This window comes from Choloepus didactylus, chromosome 8, assembly GCF_015220235.1.
Source record: "Choloepus didactylus isolate mChoDid1 chromosome 8, mChoDid1.pri, whole genome shotgun sequence".
Classification (NCBI taxonomy): Eukaryota; Metazoa; Chordata; class Mammalia; order Pilosa; family Megalonychidae; genus Choloepus; species Choloepus didactylus.
The window spans coordinates 25,839,786-25,860,506 of NC_051314.1; the positions used below are offsets into that span (position 1 = coordinate 25,839,786).

The 20,721-nt window shown below is 39.6% G+C and overlaps 1 protein-coding gene across 2 annotated transcripts in view; it reads left to right on the forward strand.

Annotated features, from left to right (window-relative positions):
* C8H12orf42 (chromosome 8 C12orf42 homolog) overlaps positions 1-20,721 on the forward strand; it is a 206,081-nt gene that overhangs the window by 78,325 nt on the left and 107,035 nt on the right. The gene's annotated exons all lie outside the window — the stretch shown is intronic.

A 20,721-nucleotide genomic window follows, 5' to 3' on the forward strand; every position in this document is an offset into this window, starting at 1 on the left:
AGTGAAAAATTCTTGACTTATTCAGCTCTATAGTTGCAGTATTTTTCTAACACCTCATTTTGTAGTCTCAGAATACTTTTCAATTAAGCTGGTACAGTTGTTTAAAGATGAGAAATATGAAATTTGCATTCTAAAATTTAATAATGAATAATATCTAATAAACTGACGTTTTTTTCCATTAATATATGCCAGGAACAATTTACAGTAAGCATAAGAACTATCCATGTTAAAAGGAGAAATTTTAGGTTGTATATATGTTACATGTTACTAGAATGACAATTGAAAAAACCAAACAAACCTAGGATTGTACAACACAGTGAACCCTACTGTAAATGATGAACTATAGTTAATAGTACAGTTATAAAAATGTTCTTTTATGAGTTGTAGCAAATGTACCACACTCATGCAAAGTGTTAATAATCAGGTAGTATATGGGAACTTGATTTTATGCAGGATTTTTCTGTAAACCTACAATTTCTCTGATTTAGTAACAATAACAGTTCACATTTTTACTGAGCACTTTCTGAGCCAAGCCCTTTGCCAAACATCTGAACATGCAATTTCTCATTTAATTACCTTAATGGGAAGTGTCACAGGTTTACTTGTTTTCGCAACTGACAATGATGCCATGATGACAGCGCACACCGAGCACATGTCCAAGCCTTTACCTGGCAGTTCAGCCAGCAAGGTGCTTTTGTATTGTAGTAGCTCATGGTGCTTGCTTGCAGTTTTACGAACGTTGCAGGAATATGCAAGCCTGACACTCACCCCCCCCCCCCCCAACAAAAGAAGACAAACCATGTCTAAGTCTTTACTAATCACTGACAACGGAGCAGCTGTGATCTAGGTCTGCAATAAAGCCCACTTTCCCTGGGCCTCAGTAGTGCCCTCTAGGCCTCACTGCAGGAGGGCAGCCTCCTCTACCTCCTCTTCCTTCTCTTCCTCCTCTTTAGCCTCCTCCTCACGGATCTGCACCAGCAATGGGACACTGCACTAGCAGCTGTCAGCCACAGCTACCTTCAGATGGACCCCCTGGTTGGCCCCAGCAATGACTTGCTCCAGGCAGGCCTGGTTCACATTGTCTTTGTCTATGGCCCCATTCTCCACCACCTTCTGCAGCAGAGGTTCCAGATGGATGACATAAGCAGACAGTTTTTCTCCCAGGTTCTGATAAGTGTTCAGAAATCTGACCTGTGCATCCCTGGTGGTCTCCATGCTCCCAAACACCTGCTCAAGAGCCTTCAGATTTTCAATGTTGGTAATGGCAGGATTGTTGGCTTTGAGGATGCAGATGATGTCAGAGGTGAGGCCTCTAAGACTCTCAATCAACCTCCACTTCCTTTCTATATAGGACACCTGCCACGTGCCACTCCTCCATGACCTAAGTAGTGGGCCTCACCCAGGGATCAAAAGTCTCCTCCCAGGCCCCGGGATGCTCCTTCCCAATAACAGCAGCACTTCTTGTACCATATGGATTCAGCAAGAGACTGAATAACGTTATCCAAAATATAATTTAGAACGTCTGCTGGCATTTATGGGCTTGAGGCTGGAGCTGGGTTCTGAAACCAAAGGACTTGGGCACAGTCCACCCCTCCCTCGCTTTCTAAAATTTCAGCGTTGGAAGTTGCCAAATGTGGTCCCACATAGCTTATATTTGATCTTTCTCAGCAGGAGCAAGGGAATTCCAGGAAAAGGTGAATTCATCAGGATTTCTCTTCTATGGTCTTTCTGCTCACTTCTCCCTTCCCAAAGCAGGAAATATCTGATTTTGTTTATATTTTTATTATTTTTTTAGTATAAGCAAGTTTGCTAGCATGCTTAGTCTTTTATCTCTTAATTAGAAATAAAAGATTTTGCATGATTAATAGACACTGCAATATTAGGAATCATTAAAATTTTGAAAATCCCTGAATAGCACTCCATTGCCATCCATTCATTGTCATTTTTATTCTGGTTACATATATACAACCTAAAATTATCCCTTTTACCCACCAGTCAGTCATTTATCAGTCACTTCTTGAGTTCCTGTTATGTGCCAAGAATTGTGCAGTTGCTATGGAGACACCCATTATCACAGAGTTTGTGGTCTAGCTGTAGATTGCACTCATGATGGAGCCAGAACTCTAATTGCTGTGATAGCCCTTTAGCTGCCAACCTAGAGCTCATCTGCCACTTATCACCTTTAAAGGAACGAGAACTTTTACCCTTAGGCCTTTATACATGCTACATTCAGTTTTGAACTCCCCCCGCGTCTATCATATGGCTAATTCATATGCATCTTTCAGGTGTCAGCTTAGAGTTAACTTCCTGGAAGTCTTCCTGAACCACAACTGGTATTAAGTCTTCCTGTTTTGTGCTTCTTTATCACTCTAAGGTAATTGCCTGGTAGTTTTCCAGGATTGACTTGAAAGTTTATCAAATCAGGGACCATGACTCATGACTGTTTTGTTCATATTTGAATTCTGAAGGCAGGACACCTGGAAAAAGGAAAATAAAAACAATCACAGAGCTGATTCTTTTTTGGTCACAATAATCAGAATGCTGTGGTTTTTCTGATTTGGGAAGTAGGTGAATTATTTCCTCTGAAATTCTCTCTAAATCCATCAGCAGATGTCAATTTCAAACAAAGTGCATGGGTGGCCTCTGATGCAAGCTTAGCCTTTATCTCAAGTTTTCTTTTTCGTTTCAAGTACAAAAAAAAAAAAAAAAAAAAAAATCAAAATAAACTTAGTCAAATTTCAAAGTAAAACAAGTTTTGGAAAGCTTTAAATTTGATTAGGCAAGTGAACTTTGGAAGTCTGGTAAACAAAACGATGAAATGGATATTCTTTAATATAGAAGATGACATCAGTATGGCTTATTATCACATGGATGTAGTTATGAATCCCATTTTTCCTAAGTAGCTTTCATATTCTATTAATGGGTTACTTATAACACAAAATGAGTACATCTCAAGGAAGAACATATTTGGATTCATTACTCATCGTAAGTATAATTATTGTTTAACAATATTATGAAGGGCTGGTGATGAGGTGCAGGTGTTTAAACATGAGGTGCCAATAGATTTGACACGGTATTCAGTTCCAGGCGTATACATTTTTAAAGGCTTCTATTCACCAGGAGGGACAATAAAGTCCCACACAATGGTAAGTGTGTTTGCTAAAAACATGAAGTGACTGGTTAATTTTAGTCTTTAGATTTTAAAATGTTTTTTTTTTTTTTTTTTTTTTTTTTGCAGTGAGAAGTGTTTCTAACTTGCTAGTCCATACCTTATATTTTAGAGGAAGAAATAGAAAAGGGCCATATTGATAAAAGTTCATCTACCTGTTTCAAAACATTTCTGGGTATTGGAAGAAGCTGCACTGCAGTTTAATTTCAGACTGAGCAAATAAATTACAAAGTGGAGGTCTGAGGGTTTGACATGTATTTTCACCTAAAATTACTGGTGTCTTAGGAAGGATGTAGTCTAACCCTCTAGCTTCCCAGATAAGGAAACTGAGGCTTCAGAAAAATAATGATTTGCTCAAGAAACATGGCTGGTGGGCCACACTCTCCAGATTCAAACCCAGGTCACCTGATTTCTGTGACTGGGCTCTCTCCAACATAATGTACTGCCTCCTATCAAATGTGAGGCTCTACTTATTTGAACTCTTGATTAAATATCATAGTCAGCAGAAATATTTGAGGACCAACTGTGTACAAGTTTCTGTGACTGTTTTGGCCCCCAAGATCTCCACGCAGTTAAATTCACTGACATTATTTTGATGTAATGAGTCTGTTCTTTATTGTCCTATTGCTTAATGCTTTCTTGGATGTATGCATGTAAATGTGTTAATATATGTTTGTGGCCTATTTTGAATCATTAGCCCTTCATCAGGAAGGAGTGGGAAGAAACCAATGTTTACTAAATACTGCTGTGCACTTTACATGTTTTATTATCTTTATTCAGAGCACATGAACTTGATAGTGTGCCCTAGAAAAAGAGATGCTAAAGCATTTGATAAGGTTAAATGTCTTTTAAGTGCTAATTATTTGTTCACCCACATCTTAACATGGTGCCTAGCACAAAAAACTATTTAAATTGTGTTGAATGAATGAATGAATGCTGGGATTTCAATTCAGGTCTATGGGGCTCCCAAGTCCTTTCCAATATAAATGTTGCCCTTTTGTATCTCCCAGTGTTAGGAATACATTGACTTTCTTTGAATATCGTCTAGCAAAATCTCACATGGAAGTAATTGTTTGAAAATCCCCTTACCTAAGATGGTGTATAAATTCCCAGAGGCTTATAGTTCTTAGAAAGCTGCCATTGTAGTTTTTTTTTTTTTTTTAAGAACAAGAAAATATGTACCTGTAAAGTTGGGTTTTGAAATTGTCATTGAAAGATCAAGACAAATAATAATGCCTTTGGTAGCCCAGTGAATCATAAAGACACCCTATAGGGTTTGAAACAGCTCCTTCCTCATTACAGCCCTCAAACACTTCTGGGATTTTCACTCTTACATGAAGCTTTCCTAGCACCCAGCATCTACTTCTTTAAATGATTTACATGGACGCTTGCTTTTAGCTCAGTAGTCATAGCGTACATTGCTCTGGGCTAGGCAGCTTTTTGATGTTACATCATTTTAATCCTCATAATATTTTTTTTTGAAATATTTCCCCATTTTACAGGTGAGGGAAGTTGAATTTAAGAACAGTTAAGGAGAGGTTAAGACTTGTAGCATAGGCCAACTTCCTTACCATTTATCTTGGACTTGGTCTATAGTCACACTCTCAGTTATTTCCTCAATTGCTCAGTAATTAATTAATGAAGTCAAGGGACATTAGTTGTTATTATATTATATGAAGATGATCCAGAAAGACACAAAACAATGTTTGCCAAAAGTGCATCTACACTTCCTCACATATAAAGAGATAGTTGTACAAAGTTTATGAATTGTAGGATTCTTGGTGATAGCAATACTAGAAAACTAGTGATGCTAGAAAAACTAGAAAACAACCTCCATCTTATCAGTAGGTGACTGGTTATATGCATTCTTTTTCTTCTATGCAATTTTACTGAGATATTTTCACATACCATGCAATCATCCAAAGTGTACAATCGGTTGTTCACAGTATCATTATATAGCTGTGCATTCATTACCACAATCAATTTTTTGAACATTTTCATTACCCCAAGAAATAAAAATAAAATAAAAATAAAAATAAAATAAAAATAAAAAAAGAACACCCAAAACAACTCATACACCTTCCCACCACCCCATTATTCATTTATTTTTGTCTCCCTTTTTCCTACTCATCTGTCCATACATCAAATAAAGGGACTGTGGGCCACAGTCATCCCATATAAGGTATATAGTTATACCATCATCTTCAAGAGTCAAGGATATTGGATCACAGTCCAACAGTTTCTGGTATTTCCTTCTAGCTATTCAAATACACTAAAAACTAAAAAGGGGTATACATGTAATGCATAAGAATAACCGCTAAAATTACCTCTTGACTCCATTGAGCTTTCTCACTCACTGAAACTTTATTTTGTTTCATTTCTCTTTCCCTTTTGATCCAAGAAGGCCTTCTCAATCTCACGATGCCACGTCCAGGCTCATCCCTTGGAGTCATGTCCCACATTGCCAGGGAGATTTACACCTCTGGGACTCATGTCCCACGTATGGGGGAAGGCAGTGAGTTTACCTGCAGTGTTGGCTGAGAGAGAGAGGCCACATCTAAGCAACAAAAGAGGTTCTCTGGGGATGACAATTATAAGTAGGCTTAGCCTCTCCTTTGCAGTAACAGGCTTCATAAGGGCAAGCCCCAAGATTGAAGGACTAGCCTCCTATGATAGTAGTCCCCAATGCTTGCGAGAATATCAGGAACTCCCCAAGTTGGGAAGTTTAATACATCCAAATTTTCCCCAGGCTGTCAAGGGGGCTTTGCAAATACTTTTTATTTTTTTTATTTTTATATTTTATTTTCAGCCCAAGTTGGTCTGGAATGTATCAGGGTTTCATGCTAACCTGTTCAAACCAACCAGATATCACCCCCTATTCAAGATTCCATGTAATTATGGTGTTTGAGTAAACTGACCATAAAAGTTACATTATATAGCATGCTACAGAAAATATAGATTTTCCACCAAATAAACATCTCTTCCTTTGGTTTCACATAGAAGTTGAAGTTTTAAAGCACAGTCAATATCATCTTTTTCCCTTTGGTCTGATTTACCTTAGTCCTAACCAAGTCCATTTTGTTCATATCTCTAATTGAAGTCTCATGTCTTTTTCATCTTCTTTAACATTTGCTGTATGGGGTAATGTTGACATTCATAGCTGCCAAAGTCTGGCTCTGAATCTCAGGTATCACACAGATACCCAAAGCTCCAGGGACTGACCAGGTTATACACAAATAGCTCATCATCTCAAAATTAAGAAATAACCGTTAGAACTCATGAATAGATGTGACTGCTATAAGAGCTTACAATCTAGGAACTTTGGAAGAACTTTTACCATAAGCCTTCCCCTGATAACCAATGCTCTCAGATTCTCAGAGTTTGCACATTAGAGGTAGTCCATATTAGTGAGGCATTGTAATATTTGTCTTTTCAGTTCTGGCTTATTTCACTCAACATAATATCCTCAAGGTCCATTCACCTAATTGCCTACTCACAATTCATTTCTTCTTGCTGCTGCTCAGTAGTCGATTGTATGTATACACTGTGGTTCACTATTTCATTTATCGGTTGATGTACCCTTAGGTCACCTCCATCCATTGTGAATCATGAATACTGCCACCATAAACACCAGTGTGCAAAGTCCATTCATGCCCCTGCTCTCAATTCTTCCAAGTATGTACCCAGTGACAGGGTGGCTGGGCCCTATGGCAACCTCATAGTTAGGTTCCTGTGGATCCACCACACTGCTCTCCAGATGAGCTGCCCCATTCTACTTCCCTACCAACATCTCTCTCTCCACATTTTCAGCAGCATTTATATCCTCTTTTTATTTTTTAAACATGTCTATTCATACACCATTCAATCCATCCTAAGTAAACATTCAATGATTCCAGGTATAATCACATATTTATGCATTCACCACCACAGTCTATATGAGGACATTTCCATTTCTTCCACAAAGAAAGAGGAAAAGGATAAAAAATGAAGAATAAAATATAAAAGATAGGAGAAAAACAAAAATAAAATAAAATGCAACAAAAAGATCAGATAGCAACACCACCACCAAGAATCCCATGTCACCCCTCTTGTAGACATTTAGCTTTGGTATATTGCCTTTGTTACAATTAATTGAAGCATCTTACAATGTTATCCTTAGCGATAAGCTCTAAAACACATTGATTGTATTTTTCTTCCCTATACCATCCAATTTTCAACACCTTTCAATGTTGACATTCATTTGTTCTCCCTTTTTTAATAACATTCTTATATTTGTACATTTAGTCACCATCATTGACCACTTCAGGTTTCACTAAGTTATACAATCCCAGTCTTTATTGTCTATCTTTCCTTCTGATGTTATACATGCACCTAGCCTTCCACTTTCAACTGTACTCACACTCATCTTTGTTCAGAGTGCTTACGATATTGTGCTACCATCACACAGTATTATGGTATCTATTTCTGGATTTATACAATCAATCCTGTTGAATCTTATGTTCTTCTTCAGCATCAAATGCTCATTTTCTAACTTGTTTCTATCTCCTGACAACATGTGTTCTCAACTTTAGCTCCCAAACTTTACTCGTAAGTGTTGGTTCATATCAGTGAGCCCATATAGTATCCACCCTTTTGTTTCTGGTTAATTTCACTCAATGTAATATCTACTGTCTACCATTTTGTCTTTTGGATTTTATATGTCATATCTTATTTTTATTTTTTCTCTCATTTTACCATTACTGATAGTCTTCATTTCTACTCTCTTCTCTAAACCTCTCTCTCCTGTCTTTTCCTATCTGCCTGTAATGCTCCTTTAAAATTTCTTGTAGAGTAGGTCTCTTGTTCACAAACTCTCTCAGTGTCTGTTTGTCTGAAAAAGGAGAAAAAGAAACTTCCTCATTTTTGAAGGACAGTTTTGCCAGATGTAGAATTCTTGATTGGCAATTTTTCTCTTTCAGTATCTTAAATATATCATGCCACTGCCTTTTTGCCTCCATGGTTTCTACCAAGAAATTTGCACATAGTCTTATCAAGTTTCCTTTGTATGTGATGGATCGCTTCTCTCTTACTGATTTCAGAATTCTCTCTTTGTCTTTGACATTTGATAATCTTATGTTTCTTGGAGTAGGTTTATTCAGATCTATTCTGTTTGGGGTACATTGCTTCTTGGATGCAAATTTATGTCTTTCATAAGAGATGGGAAATTTTCATTGATTATTTCCTCCATTATTCTTTCTTCCCCTTTTCCCTTCTCTTCTCCTTCTGGGACATACATGACATGTATATTTGTGTGCTTCATGTTGTCATTCCACTTCCTGAGACCCTGCTCATGTTATTACATTCTTTTCCCTATCTGCACTTTTTAAAACTCATTTTATTGAGATATATTCACATACCATGCAGTCATACAAAACAAAGTGTACATTCAATTGTTCACAGTACCATTACATAGTTGTGTATTCATTACCAAAATCAATCCCTGACACCTTCATTACCACACATACAAAAATAACAAGAATAATAATTAAAGTGAAAAAGAGCAATTAAAGTAAAAAAGGACTCTGGGTGCCTTTGTTTGTTTGTTTCCTTCCCTCACCCCCAATTTTCTACTCATCCATCCATAAACTAGACAAAGGGGAGTGTGGTCCATATGGCTTTCCCAATCACATTGTCACCCCTCATAAACTACATTTTTATACAATCGTCTTCAAGAGTCATGGGTTCTGGGTTGTAGTTTGATAGTTTCAGGTATTTACTGCTAGCTACTCCAATTCACTAGAACCTAAAAAGGGTTGTCTATGTTGTGTGTGAGAGTGCCTATCAGAGTGACCTCTCGGCTCCTTTTGGAATGTTTCTGCCACTGTAGCTTATTTCATTTCCTTTCACATCCCCCTTTTGGTCAAGAAGATGTTCTCCATCCCACGATGCTGGGTCTACATTCCTCCCTGGGAATCATATTCCATGTTGCCAGGGAGAGTCACTCCCCTGGGTGTCTGATCCAATGTAGGGGGGAGGGCAGTGATTTCACCTGCAAAGTTGGCTTAGCTAGAGAGAGAGGACCACATCTGAGTAACAAAGAGGTATTTGGGAGGAGGCTCTGAGGCACAATTATAGGGAGGCCTAGCCTCTTCTTTGCTGCAACAGTCTTCCCAAGGGCAAGTCCTGTGGTAGAGGGCTCAACCCATCAAACCACCAGTCCCCTGTGTCTGTGAGCACATTGGCAACCATCGAGGTGGGGAAGCCCAATACCCCTGCATTCTCCACCAGCTCCTCAAGGGGGCTCTGCATATTTTTTCATTGTTTTCTTTAATTAACTCGTTTTTTAAAATCAACCATATAAAAAATTAAAAAAAAATACAATAAAAAACATTTCAAGCAGACCATAACAAGGGAGTAAGAAAAAGACAGCTAACCTGAGATAACTACTTTGCTTCCAACATGTTCCTACTCTACTCCAAGAAAGTAACCTAATATGGCAACATTTCTGTGAACATGTTCCTACTAAACCCATCAGAAATTGACAGACCATAGTCATTCCTGGGCATTCCCAGAATGTTAAATTTACCCATGATAGCTTATCTGTTCTTATTGGATTATGTCCCCCCTTCCTTAATTGCTCTCTATCACTAGTTCCCCTACATTCTACATTATAAACCATTTGTTTTACATTTTTCAATGTTTACATTAGTGGTAGCATGTAATATTTCTCTTTTTGTGCCTGCCTTATTTCGCTCAGCATTATGTCTTCAAGGTTCATCCATGTTGTCATATGTTTCACGAGATCGTTCCTTCTTACTGCCATGTAGTATTCCATCGTGTGTATATACCACATTTTATTTATCTACTCATCTGTTGAAGGACATTTAGGTTGTTTCCATCTCTTGGCAATTGTGAATAATGCTGCTATGAACATTGGCATGCAGGTATCTGTTCGTGTCACTGCTTTCCGATCTTCCGTGTATGTACCGAGAAGTGCAATCGCTGGATCGAAGGGTAACTCTATATCTAGTTTTCTAAGGAACTGCCAGACTGACTCCCAGAATGGCTGAACCATTATATAGTCCCACCAACAATGAATAAGAGTTTCAATTTCTCTACATCCTCTCCAGCATTTGTAGTTTCCTGTTTGTTTAATGGCAGCCATTCTAATTGGTGTGAGATAGTATCTCATTGTGGTCTTAATTTCTGCCCTTTTTTTGTGTAGGATTTCAGATGGTCTGTCCTCCAGTTCCTGAATCCTTTCTTCTGCCTCTTCAAATCTGCTGTTGTATGTCTTTGCTGTGTTTTTCACCACTTCTATTGGGCCTTTCATTCCCATAAGTTCTGCCAACTGTTTTTTCAAACTTTAAAGATCTTCCTCATGTTCAACCAATGCCTTCTTTATATCCTTCATCTCTTTTGCCATATCTTCCCTTAACTTGTTGATTTGATTTTTGAATTGATTTAGCATATTTGTTTGAAGATCTTTAATTAGTTGTTTCAACTCCTGTATTTCATTTGAAGTGTAAGTTTGTTCCTGTGACTGGGCCATATCTTTGTTTTTTTAGTGTGATTTATAATTTTGTGTTGTCTAGGCATCCAGTTTCCTTGATTACCCCAATCAGATTTTCCCAGACCAGATGGGCCCAGTTCTCAGGAATAAGGTGTGAACAGTATCAGGTTTCCCTGAGGATGAGACCCAGAAAGTTGTCAGACTTTCCTGTGAGGCCGCTAGATGCTGTGCTTTTCCTCTCCTGCCCAGCAGGTGGCTCTTGTCAGCCCAAAGCTCCCCACCAGTATAAAGAGGTGCATTGCCTTTAATTCTCAGTAGACCCTGTCCCTGCCAAGGGTTGTGAGTGTCAGAAGACAAGCTTAAGCTGTTTCTGTTTTTTTTTTTTTTCCCTTAGGCCCTAGGGTCTGAGTTCTCTGAGGGAGGGCAGCCACTGAGCTTGGCCCTACCCCCCATTTTCTTAGGGAAGATACACCCTTTAGGGAGTTATCTTCTACACTTGAATTCCTCCTTTGTCTCTCTGATTCTGTTAACTCAACCCTTGCCTGGGTCAGCAGTGACAATTGAAAATGCCTGAGGCTTTTTCTAATCAGCTACCTAGAATGAGAGAAAAAAAAAGAAAAAAGAAAGAAATCCCCTTTTCATAGCCAGTCTAAAGCCCCCCAGTTATTGGTCAAGAACCAGAGTTTGTGCCCACTTCTATGTGCTCCTTTTCTTGGGACACAACCCTTTTCCAGTATTATGAGCCCAACTGATTCCAAAAGCCTCTGTTTTTATGTATTTATGTATTTTTTTTCCATCAGCCCTGCCTCCTCTCTTCCAGGAGAAACTTCTGGGTTCCTTTCCTGCTTGCTGCGGGTTTATCTGTGCTCATAGCTTATACTCAGTCGTTGAAATTCATTAATTAAAACCACAATTAGAGCTTGGTTGAGCTACATTTCCTTGCTCTGGCGGGGTCTTTTTGCCACATCAAAGTTTTGCACTCATCCTGCCATGCTGGTAGGGGTGGGGTGCCAGCTCTACAGTTTGGGGAGCTTTACTTACAGTTCATACACTGCAATCTCAGTCATTCCACCCATTCCAGACTGGTGTATGATGTTTGTCTGGTCACAGATGTCCCCCAACAATTGTTCCAGACTATGTACTAGTTGTTCCTGGCTATATGCTAGTTGTTCCAGAGGACTAAGTAAATTCCACACCTCCCTATGCTGCCATCTTTCCCCACCTCTGGTCACAGATTTTTGTTTTCTAAATGCATTCTTAATGACACAGAATACTATGTCTTTTTTTAAAAAAAAATGAGGCAGAACTTTATATGCTGATGAGCAAATATGTTTGTGATGCACGTATAAATAGAGGAGGCAAATTTTGGGCAGTAAGTATATTGTGCCAAATACTAGGTGCATGTGATTATTCATGGGAAGAGACAAGAGCTAGAAAAGATCAAGTTATGAGGAAACAGTTTCTTGGAAGGAAAGCAGCAGGAGGAGAGAGAGTGGGAAGAGAGAAGAGACTGAAAGAGAGAGAAAGTGTGGAGAAGCTGCACATGCTATGAAGAGTGGGACTTTAGGGAGAAAGTGAAGAGGCGAGGAGGATTTTCAGGATGCATTGTTGTTTTCCAAGCAAGATAACAGTACTTTTATTATTCAATGACTATAGTAAAGATTTCAATTGTTTTCCAACTATTTTTAGAAGTATGCATGCTTTCTTTGAATGTCTTATCCATACTGAGGTGAGTCATGAGGCTGCAGCTTTACCTGCAGTTTACCTGTGTAAAAAAATAATGTGAGTGTGTGTATGTGTGTGTGCATATGTCTTTATCTGTGGACAATAGCAATAAATAAGCATCAAAGCTTTCTGAAAGCAACCCAAGAAATTTTTTATGTTAATTATACCTTAAGAGATAATTACAAAATCTGTATAATCTTCTATAACATTTAAGATTTTTAAAGTGAGTGTTTATTACCTTTAAAATTAAACATAAACATATGTTAGTGATATAGTTGGTATTTTTTATAATGTCTCATCAGTGGAAAGCAATATTATTTTTAAATGGAAGAGCTATGCCCAAGTAACAGTTATGTTCTTGTCTTAAAAGCCTTTAAAAATGTAAGATTTTGGAGAAAACTGCTTCAAATTCCTAACTTAAGTTTAAATAATAGCGATAAAGCACAAACTAAAGGTGAGGACCTAGCTAAATCCTTGAGTGGTTTAATTCTTCACAATACCTTTTAAGAGTGTGTCTTGGAGAACCTTTACATTTTTGAATTCCAGAAAGGTTATAAGGGGTTCACAGCATCTGTGTGAGCCTAAGAGGGATGACCTTGAAAAACAGACAGACTCAAAGGCATCTAACAAGATAAGAAACAAAGACATTTGTCCAATGCCAGGGATTGGGGAGAAAATGGAGGGTCTGGCACCTTCAGTTTATACTGGGCACTGCCTCCCCTATTTCCAGAATTTACCCAGGGGAGAGGGTGGGGACTTCTTCCCCATATAGAAAAGGTTGGATGCTTAAAGTCAAAAAAATGAACAGAAACAAATGGTCATTTTGGGGTCTATGTGGTTGTATTAGTCTAGGTTCTCCAGGGAAACAGAGCCAACAGGAGATATCTGTAAATATTATGAGATTTTATAAAAGTGTCTCACACAACTGTGGGGATGCACAAGTCCAACTTCCATAGGGCAGGTTGCAAGCTGGAAACTCTGATAAAGGTTTTCAATGAATTCCCCAGAAGAAGCTGGCTGGCTGAAGTAGAGATGAAAATTCTCTCTTCTGATTGCTGAAGTCATCACTTCTCCTTTTAACTTTCAATTGACTGTATGAAATATCTCACATTGTGGAAGGCACACCTCTTAGTTGACTGTAGATGTAATCATCCATAGATGCAATCAATTCACTGATGATTTAAGTCATGAAATGTCCTTGGAGTAACAGTTAGTCCTATGCTTTCTTGACGAGACAACTGGGTACCATCACCTGGCCGAGTTGGCACATGAACTTAACCATTACAGTGGTCAAAACATAACACTCTTCTCCTTGTATGAATTTTGAACCAGTGAGGGAGACAGGGAGTTGGATGGTGGATGTCAAAATATAAGATGGGCTGGCGATATGATTTAAGTGTGTGGCTAAAATGGGCTTTCTATACACAGCTCCAGAATGACAGACTTGCCCTAACAACCATGGCAGCATCTGGAAGCTGCAGTGCTTCCCTCTGAGTGACAGACTGTAGTCCTGATAAGCTCACATCATGGCTGAGAGCAGACTGGAACTACTTGCTTTCTGTAAAACCCAAAGACAAAGAAGAGAGGGACCTAGTTCTTTCTTCCAAATCTCCCCATCAAGTAAGTCACTTCACCTCCAGAGCTAGATGGGAAGGCCAGGAATGATTTGCAGGCAGAGTGTTCCTTCCAGGACAAAACAGGAGAGTATTTTTCCCAGGAAAAATACTTCTAAGGGGGGTAATGAGGACTTGTAGAATGGGAGTTGTTGCCTTAGAATGAAGCCCATTCATTCTGGCATTTGGAAGAGCCCAAGCCAGCCCACCCCACACCTAAAGTGAAGCCAGTCTGTTAACATGCCTTGAGCACCTATACTAAGCTCAATGTCATGGTGGAGAAGCCTTAAATTCTGTAATAATATAATCACAACTGCACAGAGAAAGAAGAAACCCACCAACTAGGCTTCTCTACATGATACCAAGGACAACCAGAATTTAAGGAACATCAGTGACACAAAAAAGAGGGACAAAGAACATCAAATAGAAAAACTGACATCAGAGGAAACAGACATAATTCAGAAATGAGAATAAACGTTTCACTCTAAAAAGGCTTCTAGTTAGTATCTTCTGGGGGATTCCTAGAAAATCCTTAAATAAGAAAAGGGATTTCCTTGCAATAGGAGCAATGAAAAAGCAGAAAGAGTCCATGGAATCAAATATGTGATCGCGGAAATTAAAAAAAAAAATTGTAATAAAAAGATTGTAAGAAAAAAGTTGAGAAAAGTGTCCCAGAGTATGAAGCCAAAAGACAAAAATAAGAAAAATGCAAGAGGAAAGTTAAGGCCTGGAGATGCAATCATAAAGTAATCAAAGCAAAGCTAAAAGACAAGAACAGAATGACAGGGTGAATCTGGCCTGAAGCACATCTCCTTACTAGTGCATCCATGAAGCTGCAAGCAGGAACTTGTCAGAGCCATCGTGCCCACACGCTGGTCTTGATCCTCTGCTTCTTCCATCACTGAGTTCTGTTTCATCCTCTCATCTGCTTTTCTATCCCACACACAGCCAAGGAATACTCCATTCTGGACAGCATGCTTTGGTTTTATGGACTTGACATAATATTAGCAGAAGATCCTTAGTTTTACTCTGTAGTTCCTCAGTGTTCAGTCTTAAAAATATGGAGAAAACACTACCACAAGCATATAGAGTTTCTGATTCTTTTGCCACTCAAACATGTGCCATGCTCAGCAGCCAGGAGCACAGCACTCTGGGTTCCATCTGCAAATGCAGGTGGTCCCTCTCTGTGGCTCTTTTCCCCATTCATCTGTAGTTGGCTCTTCTCTGGTTTAGTTACCCTTCTCTAAGCCACTATTTCTCTACCTGTAAAATGGGCACAATTCACTTCATCTTCTGTAGTGAGCCTTCAGAGAGAGGATGGAGACACCAAACTCCATGCCAGTTGTTCCAGTTTGCTAATGCTGCAGAATGCAAAACACCAGAGATGGATTGGCTTTTATAAAAAGGGGGTTTATTTGGTTACACAGTTACAGTCTTAAGGCCATAAAGTGTCCAAGGTAACACATCAGCAATCAGGTACCTTCACTGGAGGATGGCCAATGGCGTCCGGAAAACCTCTGTTAGCTGGGAAGGCACGTGGCTGGCGTCTGCTCCAAAGTTCTGGTTTCAAAATGGCTTTCTCCCAGGACGTTCCTCTCTAGCAACCTTGCTCCTCTTCAAAACGTCACTCACAGCTGCACTGCTTTCCTTCTCTTTGAGTCAGCTCATTTATATGGCTCCACTGATCAAGGCCCACCCTAAATGGGTGGGGCCACATGCCTCCATGGAGATATCCCATCAGTTATCATCTACAGTTGGGTGGGGTGCATCTCCATGCAAACAACCTAATCCAAACGTTCCAACTTAATCCCCACTATTATGTTTGCCCCACAAGATTGCATCAAAGAATATGGCTTTTTCTGGGGGACATAATAAATTCAAACTGGCACACCAGTCCTGTTACATTTGCCCTTCCTCTTCACAGAATCTCATTAGGGTCAGAGCAAGAGCAGAGCCCTGAGGCCAGTGATTTCAGGACTTGAGATGCACTGCACATCTGCTCCTTTTTTTTTTCCTGCTGCTTTGTGCCTGCTCTTTGTTGACTCTTTTGTCCTCTGCTATTACTGCCCTTAGTGTCTTCAAAACCATAGGAAAGTCCCAATGAACCCTACCATTACAATGCCTGAGAGGACGTTTTGTTACTAAGATGTAAAAGTAATCAGAAGTAGATAAATTAACTACATAAATTGTGAAAGACAAGTTCCTGTTCTAGTTGGCTGGCAAAAGTATAAAAAAGTCACTAATTTTTCATCAAGATGGAAAATGGAAACAAACAAAAGCTATGATTCCATCTTTTATTCTGCTAGCACAATGACCAATGAATTGGTGCTACCTGCCACCAAGCAATTAGCTGTACTCCTCCTCCCGGCTCCCATATGCAGGTGCAGTGGGGACTCTGCCAGGCTGCTCTAAAGTCTCCAGGAAAATTATCAGTTAATTCTTACAGTTACTCTGTGAGGTAGGGACTATTGTTATCCCCATTTTACAGATGAGGAAACTGAGACAAAGAAAGATCAAGCAATTTTCCCAAGTGGTGGAGCCAGGATCCTACTTGGGCACCCTAGCTCCAGGATCTGCCTGTCTCTACAGTGAGTGCCCCCACCTATTTATTGTAATTGTCACTGCCATTGTGGTTGTAATTCTGACCTTTCTCCCCCTCTTTGTTCCCCTCCCTCCAATAAAACTGGACTGCAAGTAAGAGCTCTGGGAAGGATGTGGTGGTGGTTGTGGTGGTGGTGGTGGAGACGAGGGTGGTGGTGGTGGTGGTGATGGTGATGGTGGTGGTGGTGGTGATGGGGGTGGTGGTGCTGGTGGTGGTTATAGTGATAGGGGTGTCAGTGGTGGTGGGGGCGGTGGTGGTGGTAGTTGGTGGTGGTAGTGTTGTTGTTGGTGGTGATAGTGGTGGTGGTGGTGGTGATGGTGGTGGTGGAGATGAGGGTGGTGGTGGAGATGAGGGTGGTGGTGGTGGTGCTGGTGGTGGTGATGGTGGTGGTGATGGTGGTGGTGGAGATGAGGGTGGTGATGGTGGTGGTGCTGGTGGTGGTGGTGGTGCTGGTGGTGGTGGTGGTGATGGGGGTGATGGTGGTGATGGGGGTGGTGGTGGTGGTGGTGATGGTGGTGGATACAGTCTGCGAGCTTTGGCCTTGCTGATGCTTTTCACCCTCTGGTTCCAACCTTCCCCAATTGCATTTTCCTGTCAATGCCTTCACCTCTATATAGCACTTCACACTTCTCAAAATTCTTTCAGATTCCCCATACTGTCTCCAGCACCCTGGGGAATGCATGGAAGGGAACAGTATTCCCATTTAACTGATATTCAGCAACAGAATTTAGTGATTTGCCCGAGTGGGAAGCTGATTATAGAGCGGAGCCAGCACTGGGACCACCTTGAGGCTTCCTAAGCTGCCATTTCCTTTGGCTTCAGGTTGGTGTCAAAGTGAGCACAGCTGTAATATAAGCAGAATAAATTCTGGGGACCCTGAGGGGAAAAATTTATTTGAATTAGGCGTTGGTAGTTCTATATAGAAAACCGAATCTAATTATGAAGACATGAAATTAAGGATCCTGAATATAAATTTTGGAGTAGAGGGACCCAGTAAGTTATTTAACCTCTCTGATTCATTTTCCTCATCTGTAAAATGGGGATAATAAATACTTATTTCACAGGATTATCATGAGGATTTGATGAGTTAACATGTATAAGGTATTTAGAACAATGTCTACTTAAACAGTAAGTAGCCAATAAAATGTTCATTGCTGCTGTTATACACTGAACAGATACACAGCAAAATTTATTCCTAAAATCATAAAAATCTACAGTTAAGGACAGTTATGCTATGCTTCTTCTCCCAAAGCAGTTGCTTCTTTTGATTTGGAGGATCTCAGCAAAATTTGGAAATTTCACAACTTCGTATCTGTTTTAGCCAAGAAGGGCTTCTCAAATTTCAGACTTTTAGTGTTGTTTGGTAGGAAGTATCGCATTTATGATCAACAGCACAGAATTGAGAAATGACACTTAATGAAAGAAAAAAATCTCACTATAGAAGCTTAACACCTGTTTCATGCAATGACCTCAATTTGTAACTCTCAGTTCCCTTTGGTAAATTTCCTATTAAAATTCTGACTGGCCTACTTCTTATTTGTTAGAAATAACTTTCATCAGAGGAAATCAGGCAGAATACCTTGCAAGCATATTTAACTTCTTGTCCTTTAAGAAATTATACTTTGATAGTAGAAGTTTGACTTTGCTGGATAATGAAATTATCATGGTGGAACAAACCACAGAAATAATAAATACAGTAATTCTTCTTTGCCTATTGTGTGCTTTTGCTATTCATAAATTTTAGGGCCTTAGATATTAGATACACTTACGTAAGACCTCACGTACGGTAATTATCTTTTGGCCAAAGAAAAAGCCCAAACAAATGCTAAGCTGCATTATCGCTTGGCTTCTGACATGAGCTGATAATCAGATTTTCTTGCTTAAATCCATGGTGCTCGAACAATGCTACCCACTGTCTGTGCTTCCCGATATTGCCCTTAATTAGAAAGACCAGAAACACAAATCTGAATTATTTCAAAATCTGGTTTCCATGGTCAGTGGTTTGGAGGGCTTAACTTTATTATAAATAAACCTGGCTTTATTGGCTAATGAAATCTGAAATGTGAAGCCTGGGACAGAAGGAAGTGTAATACTCTGATGTTTACACATCAAAATATCCAGTGTGGGCAAAGTGTTTCGTAATAAATCACCAGATAATTGAATTATGATTCCTCTATCCAAGTATCATCCTGGAAGGAACTTGACTTTGTGTTTTCTTGAGAAGCAACATCTTCAGGTTTAATAACATATGTATTAATAGCTTTGACCTAATTTACATTTTCCCCCAGTTTAGTCATTTTTGTTATGACTACATAGTTATAAGTGTACAATGGTCTGGCCTTGCACACATATACATCCCTTGTGGGAAAATTGGCTCATTTTCCCATATCCTCCCTGGACTCTTTTTGTAGCATAGAATAATATGTGGGTGAGACATCTGTCTGAGTGATGATGAGATGGGAGATCAGTTGTATTTTTATTTATGGTCTTGTAAAAAGAGAGCTGACAGCAGGCAAGGATGCGGAGTCCCATCTGAAGAGCTAATTAGTAAGTAAGTAGGAAGAGTAACTTTGTTCTTCTTTTGGAAAATAATCAGAAACTAAGTCCTAGAAACACTATCCCACATAAGGTCTTAGGTGGTATTAATAATAATTATTTAATGTTATATATGTGATATTATAGCTATGTAATTATATACACACATATCTGTTTCTATGTGGATGAAGGGCCTGAGTGTCTTTGTGTGTTCAAACTGTGTCCCTTTTTATTCTCTGTTTAATACCTTCCTCTAAGACCCCATACTATTTTCTTGGCAAGAACCATCTTTTCCTTTTCAACCTCTTGTCAATATTTTCTTTCGACTCATTCCCTCACCATTCTTGTGCCAGGTGCTTTTTCATTACTCTCTCACTTAAACATTCACAACCACAGGAATTATTCTTACAGCCCTGTTTTCCAGATGAGGCTATGAAGCTTGAAGAGCAGGGTACTTTTCCTAGGATCCAGGAAGTGGTGGGGGTAGGATTCTATCTCAGATGTGATGAATTCCAAATCCCATGGCCCTGAGCACAGTGTCATGCTGCTCTGCCAAACCATACATTAGCTTCTTTGGGATTATTCACTTCGTCTTCACAGCAGTTCTGATTCATAGGTGGGGTCAGACTCTCCTTTTTCTCCTGTGACTTAAGTGACTCCTGCTGGGACAGGACATTTGTCTTGGGTGGGAGTGGTAGAGTGAGAAGCCTCACCTTTACCCCCTCTAGGGGGAATGATCCCATAGAAGGAGCTGGTGCCTATGACATTATGGTAAAATGTATCAAGTATATTCCATTTGGAACAGCTGAATGGATAATCTGGGATCACCAGTTGGATGTCCACGGGAGGGGTTGGTAAGGGGGAGGGAAATCTAACATGGATAGTGTAGAAGAGTGAGCAGTGAGGGGTGTCTTGTTAAGCATGGTAGGTTGACCACACCTATTTAACTCTTCTGCCGCTCTCCAAACCCCACCCAGATGACATTAGAGTAAGCCTTCCAAGTTGAATGCTGCAAATGGAGTACAAGTGGGCAGAAATTTTTATCCATTTAGCCCTCTTGGTGGCTTTGTGGGACTTGGGGCAGTAAGTCCAAGCAGATCAATTACCCTTGGCCTTGAGCAATCTCATGCATTTATCCCAGTGTTACCTACAAATATGATGAAGTTTTTGTCTTACATGATTTGATAGAGATTGGGAAGCACTGCTTTAAAAACAAAATTCATTCACCAAAAAGGATAAATATAAAAAAGGAGCAATTTCAATGTATAATTTTTTAAAGTGGTAACTGAGTTAAGTGAATGGAGTGAGTATCCACAAGCCTAAACTGGGGGCCTACAAGGAGAAATAAGTCAATTTACTCTATCCCTAAGCAACCTAGAACTTCAAGGTTCCATGTATCTTTTAAAGCAGAGAGTTGGCAAGAGTTGGCACAGGGCTTAAAACATTGAGAGTATGGACGCAGAGCTCCATTTTCCCTTGGCTCACCTGGCACAGTTAGAACAAGGATTTATTCTCTGGGAAAATTAAATTAGAGAGGTTCCCAACTCAGGGACACCAAGCTCAGGTATAAGGTGGGGACTGAAGA